Raw genomic sequence first — 21,148 nt, forward strand, 5'->3', positions numbered from 1 at the left:
TCACTCAAGTGCACCTCCACCTTCTGTGAGGCTGAAGCTGCAGCTGCTACTGCTGCAGCTCTGAAGAGCCAATGAAATGCTTTTCACCTTTTGTCAAATTGCTAGGAAGTAGGAGGCTGGGAGAGATGAGAAGCTTCAGATTATAGAAAAGGACAAAAAGAAGTTTGGCCTTCTTGGATATTTAGATCTGACTCAGAGCTTTCCAGTGAAGAGGCCCTTGAAAAACGAAGGCTGGAGAAGCAGCAGGTACTCCCCGGATGATCCAGGGCTGTTACTTGTCACTTGTCCCCTTGGGGACTTGATCCAGTAAGGTTCTTTTTTTTTTTAAGAGTCTTACTCTGTCACCCAGTAGGTTCTTAATAGATGTCTGTGGATTGAATTTCAGTTCTTTGGGTTTCTGAGGTTCACAACTGCAGACTCGTAACCCCCAGGAGCAGGGCCGGCTGCACTGGTCTGCAAAAGCAAAGTGTCAGCCGGACGCCCTGCACCTGGCCAAGAGGTAAAGCTTAGGCACAGGGAACAGGTGGCGGCAGCAGAGGAGGGGTACTGGCTCCGAGGACAGGACGCTGGGGAATGGAGATGTGTGTCAGAATCAAGAGAGATAGCAGAAGGGGACTGGAAAAGGGCCCATCAAGGCATATGGAGTCCCAGAGGCAAAAGGGAGAGAGGGTGTTAGAGGATGATAAGCAGTGACCCGTGACGGGCAGCCCCGAGCAGGGCACCTGGGAACAAACTGTGAGATTTGGCCACCAAAGGGTTGCTGGAGGCCTTCCAGAATGGAGCTCTGGCACAGTGGTAACCGCAAAAGTCGATGAGTAGGAACGAGGTATAAGTTACTCTTTCTAAAACTCAACAAACACCTCACAACCGACACTAGGCCAGTGGTTAAAAAAACAAACAAAAACATTGCTCCCCATACAGTGCAATGCCCCAGTCTTTAACCAACCCCTCTGCTATCTGACTCCTACTGCGCTGTACCATCTTTTTGTCTTGGTTTATTCAGTCTCTCCCGTCCCGAACACCCTCTCCCACTGGCTTTTTGACATTCTGCAGATTGCTGAAGGCGCAGCTGAGGTGCACCTCCAGGAACCCCTTCCTGAGTTCCCCATCACATCCTCTCCATCGAGTACCTCTCTCCTGACCTGGAAACTGCAATATTGCTGACCTACACTCCTGCAGGCAGAGTCGGGGACTCACTGCCTCTGTATCACTCTCAGGAGGCACCACAATCTTTTGCCCACGACAGACCCTCAAAAAAGAGGAGTCCATTGAATACAATGGTTCCCTTTAAAAACAGTTACTTATTTTTCTCCCTCCTTTGCTCAAATTCCTTGTGCTTAGTAACAGACATAACTGCCCACCACAAAACCCCTGCGTTCAGTATTTCACAAGTTTGATTCTGTCAGCCCCCCAGGGGGAGGAAAAGTGAAGAATAAGCTGTGTGGAGGGACCTGGGACTGGGGGGATGATAGTGTCTATCTCTTCTCTCCCCACCTGCCCCGATGTCACAGGGTCGGCAGAAGGGAGGGTCTTGGGAAGAATGCTCTGGAAGCCATCCGAAAGAGTTCAGTCCCTGCTAGGCTACTCTGGGCCACTCCTCTAAAGGGCTGAATGAAAGAAGCCAGTGTTCCAGGGTCTAAGGCAAACTAGGAGCTGGATCTATCTGCTCAAAACTAAACCCTCCCTCTTGCCCATGCCCTTGCCCTCTCCCTCACCCCATGTCAAGCTGAAGTCCTATGGAGACGAGCCAGAGGGGGACTCACAGAAGGATGGGGCACAGGGGCCTGTGCTGTACCCCACTTCTTGATATACTTGCTCTAAGGCATCTGCCAGACATCCCATCCCTAATGACCAGACCTACAAATAATCCCATACCCCATGAGGGTGCCCCACCTGTCATCCCAAAGTTCTCACAGAGAACCCGGCCAGAGAACCAGCAGCCCTGCAGGAGACGGCCCTCAGGTCCCATTCATCCAAGCCCCAACCAGATCCCTCCAGTGAGTCTGGAAACAAAAGCATTGGGCATTAAAATGTCAGGGCCTGGCCTCCCTGGTGTGTGGGGCAGCAGTTGAAGTCCATTCTTGGGGTCCCGAAGTGCCCCCTTGCCTCTTCCTTCCCTTTCTGCCTCCTGCCCACACAAACATTTGCTGGAGGACTGCTCTATAAACTGACATCGGTGGAAAAGAAACATCCGGAGTACAATCAGAGTTGAGTCATTAAACATCACAGAATCCCTTAGGGGAAGAAAAAGGCCAAAATGAGCCACTAAATGCTAGGGCTTCAAAACCCCAAAGTAAAGCATGTCTACCACTGCTCTGAAGGGAGCATCGCGTGTGCCCGTCTCCTCTGAGCCACAGGGGCCCCCCTGCAGCAGGCAGCCACTAACACTCCTGCACAGGTGGCCAGGGGTCAGCCACTGGCACCTGGGGGTGGGCCTGGCCTGTGGACAATAGCAGCAAAACTGATTTTATCCACCTACCCACCGGCAGCTGCAGGAAGGGCTCACACTGTTTGCAAACCCTGAGAACTATCATTTTATGTCCTCCAAAACACCGAGGAGAAAGCAAACCAGCCACAGGAACCTAGACCCAAAGGGCAGGAGGTTAGTGAAAAACTGCCACACAGAAAACACAGAGAGAGGGATTCAAGTGCTGGCCTGACTTACTCAGTGCAGATGCCTTGCATCAGTTGCGTTTTTGCTGAATTCTCACACGGCGGGCTGATTCAAAGTACCACCAAAAAATAAATTCGAGGACAGTTGACTGTTCATTCAACAGGAAGGGACAAGAGGGAAACTTAGAATCAAGTTTCAATTACTCACACTACATAAAACCACCTCTCAGCAGCTGGCACAATCAGTCAACAACATAAACCATGGCCAGGGGCAGATAAGCAGCTGGATCTGGGTAACTCTTCAAGAACTGCCCTCCCTCAGTCCCTGCTATCAGTCAGGTAGCCCAGCATCTGCAAAGGAAGAAAGGGCCTTGTATTAGAGCACACTTTTGGCACCTGCCATGTGCAGATCTTATTCTCATTAGCCAGTACTCGCTGCTTGTTTCTCTGAAGACACAAATGACAGGAGTCTATGCAGCTACTTTCCAATCCTACTTTTAGGATCCAAGTTAATATTCTACCAAAAAAAAAAAATAGGTTGACAATGCCAAATGACCTCTCTCTCTGCACCATCAAATCTGCCCATCTCCCAAAATCTTTCTAGCCAACTGCATGCCCTTTTACCAATGAGCTGCTTTATTGTGTGTTCACCATTGGATCACCCAAATTTAGCAGCAAAAATGCAGCAAATCTAGTTAAACTTGAATTTCAGGTAAACCACAGATAATTCTGCAGTATAAGTATTTCCCATGCAGTCTTTGGAAGATACTTATACTATAAATGATAGACTGTTTATCTGAGATTTAATTCACCTGGGCAGCCTGTATTTTATCTGGCAACCCTGCTTCATCTTCATTCCAGAGAACACACTAAATCCCAAGAACAGCTGGAAGCAAACTTCGAGAGCCCCCAGCTGCCAGCCCATTCTACACGGAGGATTAGGTAAAGCAGTACACTGGCCCCGCCACTCTGGGCAACAAGGACAGGCAGAAGGGAGCAGGAAGATTGCCTCCAAAGGAGAGGCAAGTCAGGTCCCTTCTCCTCTTAACTTATTGGACTTACTTAAAATATCGACACAGAAAAATGTGAACTTAGAAAACAAATGCTGTACGATTCCACTGACTGAGGTACCTAGAGTAGTCAAAAATCACAAAGACAAAGTAGACTGGTAGTTGCCAAGGGCTGGAGGGAAGGAGGATGAGCAGTAATGGGCAGTTTCAGTTTTACAAGATGAAAGAGTTCTGGAGATGGATGGTGGTGATGCTGCCCAGCAATGTGAATGTACTTCATGCCACTCAACTATACACTTACAAATGGTTAAAGCAGTAAATTTCATGTTATGTTTATTTTTACCACAATGTGTTTTTAAACTGTCAACTTCCTTCTCATTTCCAGTTTAGCCAGGTCTTTCTCTCTCTTGTGTCTAATTCATCTCTAACTCCATGGAATAGGTATCTACTAAGAACCTTACACAATGCAAAAGGAAATCAAATCAGCAGGATACAAATGAAATGCAAGGAAGGCCAGGGCGGAGGGAGGAGCAGGTTTGCAGCTAGGGCGGACTTTTCGCAAGCCCGCCTGGCTCCTGTCTGTCTAGGCCTCAGGGCTCCCTGCAGAAGCACCCTCACAACCCCACAAGGGCCTTGGCATCACCCCATGCTCAGCTCTAAGAAATGACCCAGGACCAGAACCCCACAGGCAATGAAGCTTGTCTCCACAGGCGACAGGGAAGCCTCGGGGCTGGAGGATGCATGGTCTCTGCAGTTAGAATCACCCTTTGCCCAAGAATATCAACACGTACACACACACACACACCCCTTCTGACTCTGGAGACCCCAAAGCAGGCATCATGTCACATAAATAAATGATCTAAAACTGCAGGTCATCTGCTTTGGAGGGTGTTTGACACAAAACAAGACTTGGAGCACTCTAGCCACGGCTCGATATGTACCATCAAAAGATAAAACAGAGTCAAAGGCAGAAAGCATTCGTGAAGCCCATGGACCTCTGCAAGAACCAAAAGCTAGCTGAGGACAGCAGCAAAGGCTCCCTCACCACAGTTTTGGTCCATCCCTGGCCAGGTAATCAGGGTTGTGGAGCCGATTCCTCTTTTCTTTTTTTGAGACGGAGTCTCACTCTGTCGCCCAGGCTGGATCGCAGTGGCACAATCTCAGCTCACTGCAACCTCCGCCTCCGGGTTTAAGCGATTCTCCTGCCTCCACCTCCTGAGTAACTGAGACTACAGCCACGCACCACCATGCCCAGCTAATTTTTTGTATTTTTAGTAGAGACGGGGTTTCACCCATGTTAGCCAGGATGGTCTCGATCTCCTGACCTCGTGATTCACCCGCCTCGGCCTCCCAAAGTGCTGGGATTACAAGTGTGAGCCACCGTGCCCAGCCCAGTCAACTCCTCTTAAGAATCCAGATTCTCCTCGGCAGCCCTTACTTGCCCACCCAACCCTGACCTGGCCAGACTGCCACAACTAGCCCCTCATACCATGCCCTAGACACATGGGGCAGTCTGCAGACACATGGGGCACATGGGGCTAGCAGTGGGGCTGTGGTGCACACGGCCCTTAGAATCACATCAGTGTGCCTTGGTCCCTCCTGGACTCTGCTCTGGGTCTGCAGTAGTGCCCAGGAATCTTCAAATTTAGCAAGAACCAGGCAGGTCAGGCACAGTGGCTCACACCTATAATCCATTAAAGCACTCTGAGAGGCCAAGGTAGGAGAATCACTTGAGGCCAGGAGTTCAAGACCAGCCTGGGCAACATAGCAAGACCTCATCTCTACCAAAAAAAAAAAAGAGAGAGAGAGAATCCCAGGCAATTGTAAAGGCAGGGATCGTCAGACCGTCAGACCATACATTAAAAGAACAAAAACGCAGAAACAACACTTGAGCTAAATATATATATATGGACCAGGCGTGGTAGGTCATGCCTATAATCCCAACACTTTAGGAGGCTGAGGTAGAAGGACAGCTTGAGCCCAGAAGTTCGAGACCAGCCTGGGGAATATTGCAAGACCTCAACTCTACAAAATTAGCTAGCTAGGCACAGTAGCACACAGGAGCTAGTACTCAGCTACTCAGGAGGCTAAGGCAGGAGGATCTCTTGAGCCCAAGAGGTGGAAGTTGCAGTGATCAGCGTTCACGCCACCGCACTCCAGCCCAGATGACAAAATGAGACCCTGTCTCAAACACACACACACACACACACACACACACACACCCCTACATGATGGGGACCACTTAATGATGTAGGGTGATACTCACAGATGTTAGGTTAAAAAAAGCTGAATCCCCAACTGTATCTCCTACAGGCGACTATCTATGCTGAATATGTATTTACACACAAGTTAAACTCGTGTCCGAGTTAACTAAAGGATAAGCTTTCTACAAACGCGGTGACTCGGATACACCATCAGCTTCTGGATTTGCCTCCTCGCTCGGCTTCAGGTATCACACTCCAGTGCACAAGCAACAAGAATTCCCCGCTCATGCTCCATCCAAGGGTAGGATCTAGTGTTTGGTGGGGAGAAGAGCGTTTCAGGCAAGGAGTATTAGTAAAAGCCACAAGATGAAGACTCCACTGAGACACACACTAAGAGGCCGGCCTGGAAGCTGAGAGAGCCTGGAAGCCAGAGGAGAGATTCTGCAGGCGACAGTAGAAAACATTAGTAAAGTAAGTTGGGGTCCAGGTACGGGGGCAACTGAGGGCTACTGAAGGTTTGTGAGCAAGAGGGTGACAGTGACAGAACTCCACCAGGAGCCCAAATTCTTTTACAACCAAGACAAAGAAACAGCAAGAAGGAAGCAAGGGGGGAGTCATGATTTCAGAAAATAAAGACAGAAAATCATGGAACCGTGCGCTTTTCATTGTGAATGTTAAGCCTGGAAATATGGCTACTTGCCAAGTTTCTCTTGTCCTTTCTCTGCATAGCTTTGGCCAAGGTTCTGTTGTTGTTTTCTCAGACAGGGTTTGGCTCTGTCACCCAAACTGGGGTGGAGTGGCTTGATCATAGCTCACTGTAGCCTCAACCTCCTTGGGCTCAAGCAATCCCCCCACTTCAGCCTCCCAAGTCGTTGGGACTACAGGCCATGTCCAGAAATTTTTATTTTTATTTTTTTAACTCCTGGGCTCAAGCAACCCTCCTGCCTCGGCCTCCCAAAGTGCTGGGATTATAAGGTGAGCCACCATACCCAGCCTGTTTTTAAAGGGGAATCTGGCACTCGGAAGACAGTGATTCTCGACACTGGGGCAGTCCTGATGCAAAAGGTGCTGCACAGGAATTTGTAAACTTTCCTGCCCTCTGCCAGCTCATCCATTGCACTATTAAGCAACTACTGGAGCCCCAAGGATCTTAGCAGAGGAGAGAGGAACAGGAAGAAAGCCCTTCAGCATCAGGGCCAAACTCTGACAAAGACCCTCCCCTAGAAACAAAAGATCTGGGTCATGCAGAAGACTCTTCGAGACCTACGCATGGAGGAATTATAGCCCCAGACACCCCTCCCCATACCACTCACCAATCCATTTGGGTCCCCTCCTCTTAAGACTTGCTGCATCGCCAGGGCTTCTGTTGATGAGTTAAGCCACTTCATTTCAGGTTTTGAAAACTAATGCTCTCTGACACGTTATTTCTCCTGCTGCCAAAGAGTTTAAAACCCAGCATTCACTATTTTATATTAAAATTAGTTATCATTTTTACTACACATCAAAGCTCATTTCCCCCTAAAACTGCAAAGCTGAGACACCACTAAGGAGTGCAAAAGGAATAAGAAGCCAGTTGCCTTGCAAAATGATGCAACGAATGCCCTCTCCCTGAGGAAAAAAGAAGCCCCCTAGACAAATAAAGAAGAAGAAACTCGAAGAGCATGCTCTATAGTAGTTTTCTCCTGATGGGATGAGCTGCACTTTTAACATTTTAAATTAGGTCAGTACATGAGTTCTGATGTTGGGCTTTAAAAGGACTTGCTCGCTTCAGATTTGGGATAGCATATTAGTGAATCTAGAGACTGCTCTGTGAATTACTATTCCTAACAACCAAAGCTCATTTCTAACATTTTGTATCTCAGTTAAAATAAACCCCAGCATTTCTCTCTGTGATTAAAAATAAGCTACACCACAGGATTACAACGTCAATGTCTTTCCCTCCCCCTGCATGTAAAGTGTTCTCGCCCTTAAAAGTAATAAACCTGGCATCTCTCTGCAATAAATAATTCCACACAGGTTTTAGAAAAGCAGCACATGACAAAGAGGGTACTGGAGGAGGAGCAAACACACAACAGAATAAACCAAATCCAGAGGTGAAGCTCATTCAGCCTGCCCAGTGCAAGCGTTACCCTTTCCTCCCTGGATCCTTCTAATATGATCATGCATTTCTATAACTACATTTGCAAATAAGTGACTCAATAACTGCTACCTAATTCTGTAAAGCATTGGGATGTACTTGTTCAAGGGAAGCTATATGGAATTAGGCCCTTACTGGGAATCCTGTTACTCCTCAGTGCTGTGGACTGGAGCCCATAGCACGAAGATCACCCAAGCCTTCCCCAGGACAACTGAGAGGATCCAGTGAAATCTAATGTAAGGAGGCACTATGCAGGCTCCCTGGGCCCAATCAGAGCCATGCTGCTTCTGCTCCAAGTTCGTCTCCTAAATCCAAGGCGTTGGGGCCTGTTGGAAATACAGATTCCTGGGCTCCTCCTGAGAGGATTCTGCATCAGTGGCAGCCAGCCCTCGGCCAGCCTTTGGAAGCTCAGTCCTGGCCCACTCACAGTGAGGAATAGCCAAGTTCTATTCTGGTTTCACGAGCACCTCATTGTAGCCCGTCAGACTGAGCAAGTCTAGGAATTGGCTTGTAATGGGACATAGCAGGGAAATGCACAAGAGTAAGTGGGGCGGGGCCCGAGCACCCTTCATAGCCTCTGGGGATTTGGAACTCTGGAGAAAAGTTAACTCTGGGCCTCGCGCCTGTAATCCTAGCACTTTGGGAGGCCAAGGCGGGTGGATCACGGAGTCAGGAGATCGAGACCATCCTGGCTAACTCGGTGAAACCCTGTCTCTACTAAAAATACAAAAAATTAGCCGGGCGTGGTGGCGGGCGCCTGTAGTTCCAGCTACTCGGGAGGCTGAGGCAGGAGAATGGCGTGAACCCGGGAGGCGGAGCTTGCAGTGAGTGAGATCGCGCCATTGCCCTCCAGCCTGGGCGACAGAGTGAGACTCCGTCTCAAAAAAAAAAAAAAAAGAAAAAAGAAAAGTTAACTCTGTCCAAGGAGCACTTCCAGGAAAAAGGCTGAGCCTCAGGGATTTTGAAGTGTGAAGCATCCACCATCCACCACTCCATTACATTCATTTGTCTCACAGCTCAGCCACATGCTGTTTCCAAGTGCTCCTCCTAGGCTCTCCCCGCTGTGAAACCCACCCCGACGTTCTGGACCCACCACCTCGTAAAACTTTCCTTGGCCATCCAGCTTGAAACTACCTCTCTCACCTTAAACTCCTAACACACTTAGCACTAATACCAGCTTCCCAAGTTGCACTTCATTCAAGTAGTGAATAGTTCGTAATTAAAAAATAAAAATAAAAATAGGGGCTTCTTGAACAAAGTCTGGGAAACCAAAGATTATGCAGCTATACGTTCATTATGGAGATTAATTTATTAAAGGCCCCAAGAAGCCTTTAACAAATAAACTGTTGAATTTTGTTTGACCCAACATTTTCTAAACTCCACTGACCTAAAAACCCATTTGTTCAGGAAGCCCTATTAACTTCTTGCAGAATTGATGATCCATGTTAGAGTTTGGGAAGTGCTGATCTATTCCATTCATCTAACAACTAACTATGCCATGTCTGACTTGAATGGTTATTTAATCTTGTGTTCTTTAGCTCTGTGTGTATTTACATATTATCTTAAGTAGAATATTCATTTGAGCTAGGAGCACAACTTACATGTCTTTGAACACCCTAGAGCCCCCAGTCCAGCCCCTGTAGAGATACTGAATACACTGTTTGATTTGAAAGTATTAGACCCAACGGTAAAAATCACAGATGTGTCAGAATACAAAAAAAGTTTAAAATCACAGTAATCAAGTAAAGTTCCATTCATTTTTTTATATAAGAAAACTGAAGTCCAGAGATGTAAAATGGATCATCCAAAGTCACAAAAAAGTTAACAGTAGAACCATGACTAGAACCCAAGTCGTCTGACTCACTAGCTAATGTTCCCTTCTGTGATTTAAATAAGCCTTACTCTTCTAGACTCCAGTGGTTTTCCAGCAGGTAAAGGAATCTAAGGTATTCTAGTGATCTGAATACCACAGGCAGTAGGACAGAGGCATATCAATTACAAGGAACTAAAATACAAAAAGAAGACCCAAGCTCTGCTAAAATGGGAGTTAAGCACTCTGAAGATTCCAGAATGCTCATTAGGAGTTTAAGACTACAGAGCTTAAGCCGAGCACTGTGGCTCAAGCCTGTAATCCCCGCACTTTGGGAGGCCGAGGCAGGCGGATCACGAAGTCAGGAGATCGAGACCATCCTGGCTAACACGGTGAAACCCCGTCTCTACTAAAAATACAAAAAATTAGCCAGGCGTGGTGGCAGGCGCCTGTGGTCCCAGCTACTCGGGAGGCTGAGCCAGGAGAATGGCGTGAACCCGGGAGGTGGAGCTTGCAGCGAGCGGAGATCAAGTCACTGCAACTCCAGCCTGGGCGACAGCGAGTCTGTGTCTCAAAAAAAAAGAACAAAAATAAAAATAAATAAATAAATTTATTAAAAAAAAAAAAAGACTACAGAGCTTAGTATCAAGAAGATCAAGAAAAGGCCAGTAGGCGATGGCTCATGCCTGTAATCCCAGCACTTGGGGAGGATCCCTTGAGCCCAGGAGTCCGAGACCAGCCTAGGCAACACAGTGAGCCCTCACCTCTACTAAAAATTTAAAAATTAGCTGGGCGCGGTGGTATGTGACTGTAGTTCCAGCGACTTGGGAGGCTGAGGTGAAAGGATTCTTTGAGCCCAGGAAGTCGAGGGTGCAGTGAACTATGATTAGGCCATTGCACTCCATCCTCGGTAACAGAGCAAGACCCCGTCTCCCCCACCACCTACCCTCAAAAAAAAAAAATCAAATACTGACATTTGTAATTTATAGCTCAGTAAGACACTTGACTGACTTTTTATTGGAACATCACATTAATAGTTTCAGCATTTTACTTCTCAGACAGCTATGTTTACTTATACACTATGTAAGGCCTGATTATATTCAAACAAATGCTACTTAACGGTGTGTGTGTGTGCACCAGTGTATTATGCATGTGAGTCACTGTTTGTTCCTAAAGAGTTCCAATGATGAAACTGTGATACCTCTTATTCCTCCACCAGCATAAAAGTATCATGCGATAAACTCTAACATATATAGCATATACATTAGAGTTGCTTGGGGGCAGGAAGAAAGGGAGTTGTTATTTGCTAATACAGATTCAAGACCTCCAAAGGTGGAGGTGGAGGTCGCTGTAAAACCACAGGTGATTCCCATCCACAGGCAGGGATAAGAACGACTGCTCTGGAGGCCTGGGGTCAGCTGAGTCACACCTGCAGGTGCTGCAGCCTGGGCATTTCAGCAGCTCCAGTTCTATCTTAAAGATCAATTCTGCCAACAAGGCCTCCCTGACCCCTGGTATCCCCAAGCCTGGTATTCTGTCTCTTGCCCAGAACTTGACCTGGATAGCTGACACTGGGCATTTGCCTGGTAACTCCATGATCATGATACATAATAACTGTAATTTTGTTAAAGCATAGTGGTTCTTTGTACTTTTAGTTCATCAGTAAGGCCCAGTGGCTCTCAACCAACCCCCAAACATACACATGCACCAGCACTGCAGATGACAGGCAATGCTGCACAACCCCACATGCCTTTGTCAGCATCCAACACCATATGCACCCCAGCAGCAGCTGGCTCTGCTTCTACCCCTCCTGCCGCACTCAGTAAAGCACTTTAGAATACATACATGGGAAAAGCAACAATACAACAGTTGCCTTGCTCCGTTTTTCTAGTAAGTCATCCAAAAAGTTTAGAGCCTTAGCCAGTAATTAGAAGCAAATGACTTCAACACGCCTCACCATTGGTCGTGACACAAGAGTGAGTCAGGACCGTGCGGTGAAGAACCACTGACAGCACCAGTTACTAACAGCCTTGTGCTGGTGCCGGAAATGGAGACAAAGGCAAAAGGACTAAGAAATGATGGTTCTTTAGAAAGCAGAAATATGGACCAATTCGAAATCTTCAAAGTCTACATTATTCCATTTTATAGGTTAAGTTATATGCTATGGGAGTATTCACAAATTTGGGGATTCACAAAAGCTCCAAGACAAAGGCCTATGCTGCTTCATGGAACTTACTTCTTACATAAGATTCAAACCACTCCATCCAGAGAATGAAGTCATCTGAAGATATGGTCCGCATGGGATTTGTCACCTCCATGGAGACCAGTGACCTCACATTATCGAAGACCAAGGCCATTTCTCAGATCTCCTCGTCCTACCCTCTAAGCAGCATCCAGAATTACTAGCCTCACCCTCCTCCTCAATATTTCCCTGGCCTGCCTTCTCCCTCTCTGGCTTCTCAGACTTCTTTATAGGTTCAAACGGCTCCATCCCACCATTAGCTATTAAAATCCCTCCAAGGCTCACATCACTAGGTGCTCAATAAAGGTTCCTGACTGGATGGTAAGCTGCTAACATCAACGAACTGCTAGAAAACAGATTCTCCCCTTTATTTGTTTTGAGACAGGGTCTTGCTCTGTCACCCAGGCAGGAGCAGAGTGGCACAATCATGGCTCACTGCCATGGGCTCAAGGGATCCTCCCACCTCAACATCCTAAGTAGCTAGGACTACAGCCATGTATCACCATGCCTGGCTAATTTTTTGTTTTCTGTAGAGACAAGGTTTCGCTGTTACCAAGGTTGATCTCAAATTCATGGGCTCAAGCAATCCTCTGTCCTCTGCCTCCCAAAGTGCTGGGATTACAGGCATGAGCCACTGCATCTGGCTCAGACTCCCATTTTATACACACCCTACAGACTGAATCTCAGATTCTCTAATCAGCAGGTGAGATCAGGGAAAATAAGGGAGGAATGTCCATACCCTACTCTCATCTCATCTCTTTCCAATGCTCCTTTAATCTAAAGTTTGAAGTTTAGGAATTTTAATAGATGTTGATTGGGCCTCCTTTGAGGTAGCTGGGAATACAAATTGATGAAGAGGAAAAGAAATCTTCCCGTACAGCTTTAATAAAAAGCTCATTCATAGCCCAAAATACGTTCCTATTGCCCAAGTGTTAGTATTATAACAAAGATGCAGAACTTTTGCCAATTAATGTCACTGTCCAACAGAAATTGTTAATGGTGATAAAACAAATTAAAGTTTTACTTAGAACCAGTTAAGGAAGCAGGAAGGGCACAAAAACCAAACACTGCTATCAGAAGAGATAACAGAAGGCATTTATTAAACTGGATTGCCAAAGAATATAACAAATTTAATATTAAAATTATAACTACAATAGTCTGAACAATGGCCCCCCAACAATGTTCACACCCCAATCCTCAGAACCTGTGAATGGTATCTTACATGGCAAAAGGAAATTTGCAAACATGATTGAGGAGGATCTTGAGATGGGGAGAGTAGTCTGGATTATCCAGGTGCACCTTGTGTAATCACAAAGGTCCTGAAAAGAGGGGAGGTAGGAGGACCCGAGTCAGAAGACAGGAAGTGGGACAGTGGAAGGAGAGGTGAGAGAGAGCCTAGATGATGTGGCACTGCTGGCTTGGAAGACGGAAGATAGGACCACTAGGCCAAGGACTGCAGGCGGCCTCAAGAAGCTGGAAAAAGCAAAGAAAATGGATTCTCCCCTAGAGCCTCCAGAAAAATCACAGACCTGCTGACATCTTGAGTTTAGGACTTCTGAACTCTAGAACCCTAAGTTAATAAATGTGTGTTGCTTTGAGCTACTAAATGTGTAGTAATTTGCTATAGCAGCAAAATGTTTCTGTTTTGATTTTATTTTGAAGGTTGGGTATTAAAATATAGAGAAAGAAAAAACGAATTTTTTTTTCCTATTATCTCACACAGTACACTCAATAGTACACTTCTGCTCACCAAAATGTATGGGGATTTCTCCTCCCACAGCAACCTCACACAGCAACCAAGCAGTTTTCCAGGTGACTCTCCAGCAGACACCAGCTGGGCATCCTCTAATTTTTTTTTTTTTTTGAGACAGAGTCTCACTCTGTCCCCCAGGCTGGAGTGCAACTGCATGATCTCGGCTCACTGCAACCTCCACCTCCCAGGTTCAAGCAATTCTCTTACCTCAGCCTCCCGAGTAGCTGGAATTACAGACATGTGCCACCACACCAGCTAATTTTTGTACTTTTAGTAGAGACGGGGTTTCACCATGTTGGCCAGCCTAGTCTAGAACCCTGACCTCAGGTGATCCACTCACCTCGGCCTCCCAAAGTGCTGGGATTGCAGGCATGAGGCAACGCACCAGGCCGCATCCTCTAATTTAACTCAGTTCTGACACTCCACCTGGACATGGTGTCGGAGTGGAGGGCTCAGTTCCACAAGACTATTCCCTACAAGCCCCAGGTTGTGACCTGTGCTTCTGACCAACAGGCTATAAATCAGGGTTCCCATGACCCCATCCTTAGGTTCACTCAATTTGTTAGAGCAACTCACAGCACTCAAGGAAACACTTCACTTACCTTTACCCTTTTATTATTAACAACATTACCAAGCATAAAGACGGACAACCAGATAGAAGAGATGCTTAGGGCGAGGTATGAGGGAAGGGGTGTGAAGCTTCCATGCCCTCTCGGGGAGCACACCACCCGCCACGAACCTCCACGTGTTTATCCATCTGGAAGCTTGTCTGAACCCAGTCCTTCATGTTTTTAATAGAGGCTTCATTAAATAGGCATGACTGATCACATCATTGGCCATTGGTGATCAATTTAACCTTTGGCCCCTCTCCCTTTCCCAGCAGTGGGGATTGGCATCTGAAGTGGGAAATCTTGTGGGGCTAAACCCTCAACCTATGGGATCTGACCCTGTATCTCCAGGTAGATGGTGTAAAAATTGAGTTAAATTAGAGGACATCCAGTTGCTGTCCACTGAAGAATCTGCCAGAGAATTGCTTTGTGTGGGGAACGTGCTCCTGCCCCAATGCACAATGGAGTCAGGAGTGTTGAGTGACTATGAAAGAGAGTAGGAAATAATATCTTGGTTTCTTCTCTTTTTAGTTTACCTCAGTGTTTTCTGTTTACTTGTATTCAGGGGTGGGTTCACATGAAGTCCATACAAGTTAAAAAGCCAGGCATGGTTGCATGTGGCTGTACTCCCAGCTACTCAGGAGGCTGAAGCGCAGACATCACGTGAGCCCAGGAGTTCGAGGCTGCAGTGAGCTATGACTGTGCCACTGCACTCCAGCCTTGGGTGACAGAGCAAGACGGTGTCTCAAAAATATTAGATAAGTAAATAACACAAATGAGCACACGGCCTTGGAAGGGATCCCTCTGTGTGAGGGGCCCTAAAGCTAAACTTCACGACCAATCCATCTCTGCTTGTACTGGAACCGTGTTACACTTACCCACACCTGACCCATCACTAGTTCAATGGATTTTCATCAGGAAATGAGCTTCATCAGGAAACGCTGTCCCAGAGCATGAATGTGAAGTGGGCAGAAGATGGATAAAGCACCTGATGAACCAGCTATGTATTATATACCAAGTGACTATATCCAGAACCTGGCTTTGTTTCCACAGGCCGTTTTCCAGGATAGAAATAGCCTGTTTTATAGACTGCTTCCTTCAGAGCAGTATTTGCTGTCATAGTCATTCGTGCTTTCAGTATTTGCTGAGCACCACACGGGGAGGATACAAAAAAATGGTTGAAACTGCCTCAAGGAGCTAAACTTTTGAAGGGATAAGAGATGTACACCAGTATCACATGCTGCTTTCCATGACAGCTCTACTTTAGAAGGGAGGTATCAATCCTAAATAAAAGTAGGACGGTCAATAATTCCTGCTGCGGGGATCCAGGAGGCCACAGCCAAGGGCAAGACAGGGATGGAGTAGAAGAGAACAGCAAGAGAGGTTGCCATGGAAACATTCACCAGAGCAGAGGAGGACAGTGAGGACAGTCAGCACCGTCCTCCCCGGCGTTTGGCACAATCACCACCCCACCCATTAGGTTAGGAGTCTATTACAGAAAAAATGCTCTGCCATTTGGTTGTATTTACCGATCTGCAGACAGGACCATGCTCTTGCCAAGTTCACAATGCTGTTCTCCCAATGAATGAAACCTGTACCATATACTTAAGAAAGGAGAGGGGAAGATATGTAAGAATTAGGGACAATTTGGTCTCTATCTCAATCTTAAATGCAAGGAGTTTAAAGAGGCAAGACATACCATAAATCAATGTTTCAACTCAGCATTAATTAAATGCTAACATTAAGTTACATTCTCCCTCTGAGAGGCAGAAAGAAACAAGTTCGTGAGAGGCCCAAACTGAGACTTGAAAGACAGGAAGACCATGAGATCGAGGAGACAGGTGAGCCAAGGTATAAAATGAACCTGGGATAGACAGCAGTGTCCAGCACATGGCGGGTTCTTCACGAACATCTGTAAAATGAGTAAATACAAACGTGCCTAAACCAAGCAAATGAAGAGACCATCCAGGTTATCCTGCCCTGTCTAAAATCCAGTCACTGCCCTGGGAGTCCTGTCTTGCATGGTATCATCGCCCCTGTTTCAGCACAGGGAGTTCCTGTCCCTGGAAAAACCCTGACCCTGGTTAACCCAGAGACAGCTGAATTACAGAAACACCAAATATCTTCTTGCCCCTTAATTAATGGCCTCTGACTTCAAGCCAAATCAACTTTCGAAATTGTAAGCTCACTGGAATGAAGGCCAAAAGTCTCAATGTTCACAAAGGACAATGCATACCCAAAGGGAAAATGTCTAACACTAGCCAGAGGCTTTCACAATTAGAGAGTCATTGACTGGCCATTCACCAGAAATAAACATTTATTCTCACTGTGGGGCTTCCAGAGGCTGGTGGCATGCTGACCCAACCCATAAAAACTGGCTAAGATAGGCACACGGTGGCCCACACCTGTAATCCAAGCACTTTGGGAGGCCAAGGCGGGCAGATCACCTGAAGTCAGGAGCTTAAGACCAGCCTGGCCAACATGGCTAAACCCTGTTTCTACTAAAAATACAAAAATTAGCCAGGCGTGGTGGCGGGTAGCTGTAATCCCAGCTACTTGGGAGGCTGAGGCAGGATAATCGCTTGAACCCAGGAGGCGGAGGGTGCAGTAAGCTGAGATCATGCCACTGCACTCCAGCCTGGGCAACAGAGCAAGACTATCTCAAAAAAAAAAAAAAAAAAAAAAACAACTGGCTCAGATAGGTCAAATGTTCTGTATCCCAGGATCAATCTATTAACAGGTTTTATCTAGGCTGACAAACAGGTTTTATCACATGTGACAACTCCAATCGATTGGCAGTAGCTGCCTTTCCTAGGGTACATAGTAAAGTGTCATAATCTTCTAGCAATGTCTGCCATGACAGCAAGAGAAAAAGTGATGGCACAGGGGTCAGGCATTTACTATCCTTGATCCTAATTATACTGTATACATATGCATAAACATATAATGCATATATTTACCACATATAATTATCTTTTTCCCTAATTAGCTTTTAAACAATAAAGAAAAGCCCTATTACAGACAGCAACATCTAAATCACAACCATATCGTTAAATCCTAAGTACAAAAGAAACAGGAAATTAAGAGTAGGAAGTATGACTTTAATCCGAGTCCAGCATGTGCTAGCACAGCTGTTGCTAGAAGGATCCAACTGTTGAGGCCTGCTCAGCCAGGGACCCTTCCCTCCCTAGGTCCTTGGGATCACCTGAGCATCTGTCCTCGTCCAGGCATATCATACACAGGGGAACTTGGCAGGGTGAAGAGGACTGACTCTGCAGAGTGCCATTTACTGGACAAGGCATTGTTCCAGGGGATTTATGTGGTCTCAATAGCCTTGTGCTCATCCTTATTCTCAGGCTTGAACCTAAACATGAATGTTGGCCCCACCTACCTCCCTACTTCCCTCTTACACTTGCTACGCTGTAAACAACATGGGCTGACTGATTATGCACCAAACTGTATGGGACAAACAAATGCTGCAAGTGGCCAGAGGTTAGGAGATCACCAACTCCTTAATGTTTAAAGGTTGACATGTTTAGAACAAAATCCCAGCAGATAAAGGTGCACTTCCATCTACAGAGGGGAATGAGGCTGACTGGAATTTGGATAGGAAAGGACCTTTCAGATAGACTAAGCTTTACAGACAAGGCTGTCTTCAACTTAACAAGGATACGGCATATTTCCACAGGGAGAAGTGTAACAGCCCCCACTCCCTTTAAAGATCCTGCCCAAATGTGCAAAAAGCATGGATGTGACCTGCCTGCTCCCCAGTGCCCTCGCTTTCCCTTAAATAACCACTACTGGATTAGGCCATGTCGTGGACTTTCTAGAGCAGCAAGTGATGGCTCTTTGCCAGACATCCTGGAAGTAAGTTTGACTACCTGACCAAGGCTGGCTTGTGATGGTTCTCTAAATGCTGCTTGGCCCTCAGCTGATCCCACTACATCCTCTCTAACACTTGCCTTCCCCAGTGAGCTCTTGGGGACCAGGGTGCATCTGCTGCCACCAGAGGCGAGAGTGGGAAACGGGATGGTCCATAGATGTCTGTTGCTCCTCCTACACCCAAAAGTCCGTAAATCAATCCGTTGCATCGCCAGTTGTCACATAAATGATTCATGACTATGTTAATCAATACATTTTTGCAGATGCTATTAACCCTGATCGTTTCAAGGGGAAAATATAGCTCAGGATGCAGAGGCCACTGCACCAATTGGTAGACAGACAGACAGACACACACACACACACACACAACCCCATGGTGTTTTTTGAAAGTACAGTTTTACAGAGGAAAAAAGTAAACCTGACCTAAAACAGAGGCATCAGTATCCTTAGGCAGGCGCTAGGATTAGAAGCTCATATCAGTAAGGAGAATGGCTCCAGATGACACACAGTACTATGATTATGACTCTTGCCCAAATGTACCTATACCAACACACACCTAGGGGCAGGGTGAAATAGCACCTTTCAGCCAGGTGTGGTGATTCACGCCTATAATCTTCAGGAGGCAGAGGAAGATGGACTGCTTGGGGCCAGGAGTTCACGATCAGCCTGGGCAACATTGTGTCTCTACAAAAAAAAAAAAAAAAAAAAAAAAAAAGTCGGGTGTGGTGGCTCACACTTGTAGTCCCAGCTACTTGGGAGGCTGAGGTGGGACAATCACTCGAGCCTGGGAGTTCAAGGCTGCAGGGAGCTGGTCACACCACTGCACTCAAGCCTGGGTGACAAAGCAAGAACATTTCTGAAAAAAAAAAAAAAAAATTTAAAAAAATTTAAAAAGTCCAACAACAACAAAAAGAAAAACAAAATACTACCTTTATAACTAATGTTCTAGATCACAAACGGCACATAGGAGACAATGTGGCAGTAACTTCCACCTCCACAGTGTGGCAGATATTAATCCATCACCATACTCTTGACCATGGAAGCTGACCTGGCCTCATGATCTCTCTCAGCAGCCACCACCAATCACCAGGAGGTAAAAATAAAGACGAAACTTGTATGTGTCCCCCATAACTCCTAATACACTGCTGTTGATGAATGTGCTCCTCAGAAAGGATTCCTAGACCTCTAGCAGGCTGTATACCAGCAAGGGAGACGCCCTCTTAAGGGCGTGGGGTTGGGGGAGGGGGGAGGCACAGCATTAGGAGATATACCTAATGCTAGATGACGAGTTGATGGGTGCAGGAAATCAACATGGCACATGGATACATATGTAACCAACCTGCACATTGTGCACATGTACCCTAAAACCTAAAGTATAATAAAAAAATTTAAAAAAGAGTGTGCAAAAACAAAACAAACAAAAAAGAGCCCTTGATGGTATTTTTCCTTAAGTGGCTCATAATCAATGAGAGATGAAACATAACTGTGCAAATAACAGAAAGCCAAAGTGATTAAAAAGTCCATTGAACAAATGTGTTGGGAATTCTACTGAAATATTAGAGGATGTATACAAAAGAGAAATCCTACAATTGGGCTGGGCACAGTGGCTCACGCCTTTAATCCCAACACTTCAGGAGGCCAAGGCAGGAGGATCACTTGGGGTTGGGAGTTTGAGACCATTCTGGGCAACATAGTTAGTCCCTGTCTCTACAAAACAAAATTAAAAATTAGCAAGCCATGATGGTGCATGCATGCTTATAGTCCCAGCTACTCAGAAGCCAAGGCAGGATGAGCCCTTGAATCCAGAAATTCGAGTCTACAGTGAGCTATGATTGTGCTACTGCACTCCACGCTGAGTGACAGAGTGAGACCCTGCCTCTAAAAAAAAAAATAAAATAAAGAGAAATCAAAGAATCATGGAGCAAATGACCAAGCCATACACGATTCCTCAACAATTCAAACAACCCGATTCCTCCAAGTCCCTTGAGACCTCCTCTCATAGGCCTGCTCCAGCCACACTGGCCTTCACTGGTTTCTCAAACACATTGAGCTCCTGTCCACTGCAGGCTTTCCCTAGGCAGCTTTCTCAATAGGGAAAGCTCTCTTCCTTCTCCTCCACTGACATCCTGCCACCTGCTCACGAAAGGCTGGCAAACTCCCACTCAGGCTATAGGGCTGGACACATTCCCTCAAGGAAGTCTTTCCTGATCGCCCTCTGCCTCACCCCAGGCCAGGGTAGAACACCAGGTCCTCCTGCACAGCACTCCCTCCAGTTGCCAAGGACTGTTAGTTTGAATTCCATCTAAGCGGAAGCCTGGCTATGCTTTCCACGAGCTCCTGAGCATAGGACAGATGCGCACCACTGTATCCTTAACACACAGCACAGTGCCTGGAACTTAGAGGGAACCTGGAATCAATGAACTAATAGATCAATGGATGACTGAATAAATGATGAGGCAGACAACTGAATTAGAACTGCAGGTCAAACAGGAGCTTAGCGGGACATCTGTGATGCAGAAAGCAATGGGAAGTACGGAGAAATGTGTTTGTGACATAAGTTTGAAACAAGTAGGCACAAGAAACATCCTGATAGAGTGGAGAAGGCAGGCAACAGTGATATCATGGAGCATGATACAAAATCCAAAATTCATAAAAATTAATAAATTTGACTACATAAAACAAATTTTCTGCAATGAAAAAGCTAGTGACAAAGACAAAGTGAGGGAAAGTATTCACAGCATGTGACAGATGCTAATTTCCATAATACATAAAAAGCAAGGCCTGGTGTGGTGTCTCACGCCTGTAATCCCAGCATTTTGGGAGGCCAAGGAGAGTGGATCACCTGAGGTCAGGAGTTCAAGACCAGCCAGGCCAACATGGCAAAACCCC

General features: G+C 46.3%; 1 protein-coding gene across 3 annotated transcripts in view; it reads right to left on the bottom strand.

The window, feature by feature from the left end:
- The window catches only part of TLN2 (talin 2), a 465,831-nt gene that overhangs the window by 399,309 nt on the left and 45,374 nt on the right, over positions 1–21,148 (bottom strand). Inside the window, exon 1 of one of the 3 annotated variants that reach the window (XM_058427409.1) lies at positions 2,666–2,974. The exons of the other annotated variants lie outside the window; for them this stretch is intronic. The gene's annotated coding sequence lies outside the window, so the exon portion shown is untranslated. Of the gene's footprint in view, positions 1–2,665; positions 2,975–21,148 lie in introns of those variants that run through there. 3 annotated transcript variants of the gene reach the window in all.

The sequence above is a fragment of the Hylobates moloch genome, unplaced genomic scaffold (genome assembly GCF_009828535.3).
Source record: "Hylobates moloch isolate HMO894 unplaced genomic scaffold, HMol_V3 SCAFFOLD_14, whole genome shotgun sequence".
NCBI classification, from domain to species: domain Eukaryota; kingdom Metazoa; phylum Chordata; class Mammalia; order Primates; family Hylobatidae; genus Hylobates; species Hylobates moloch.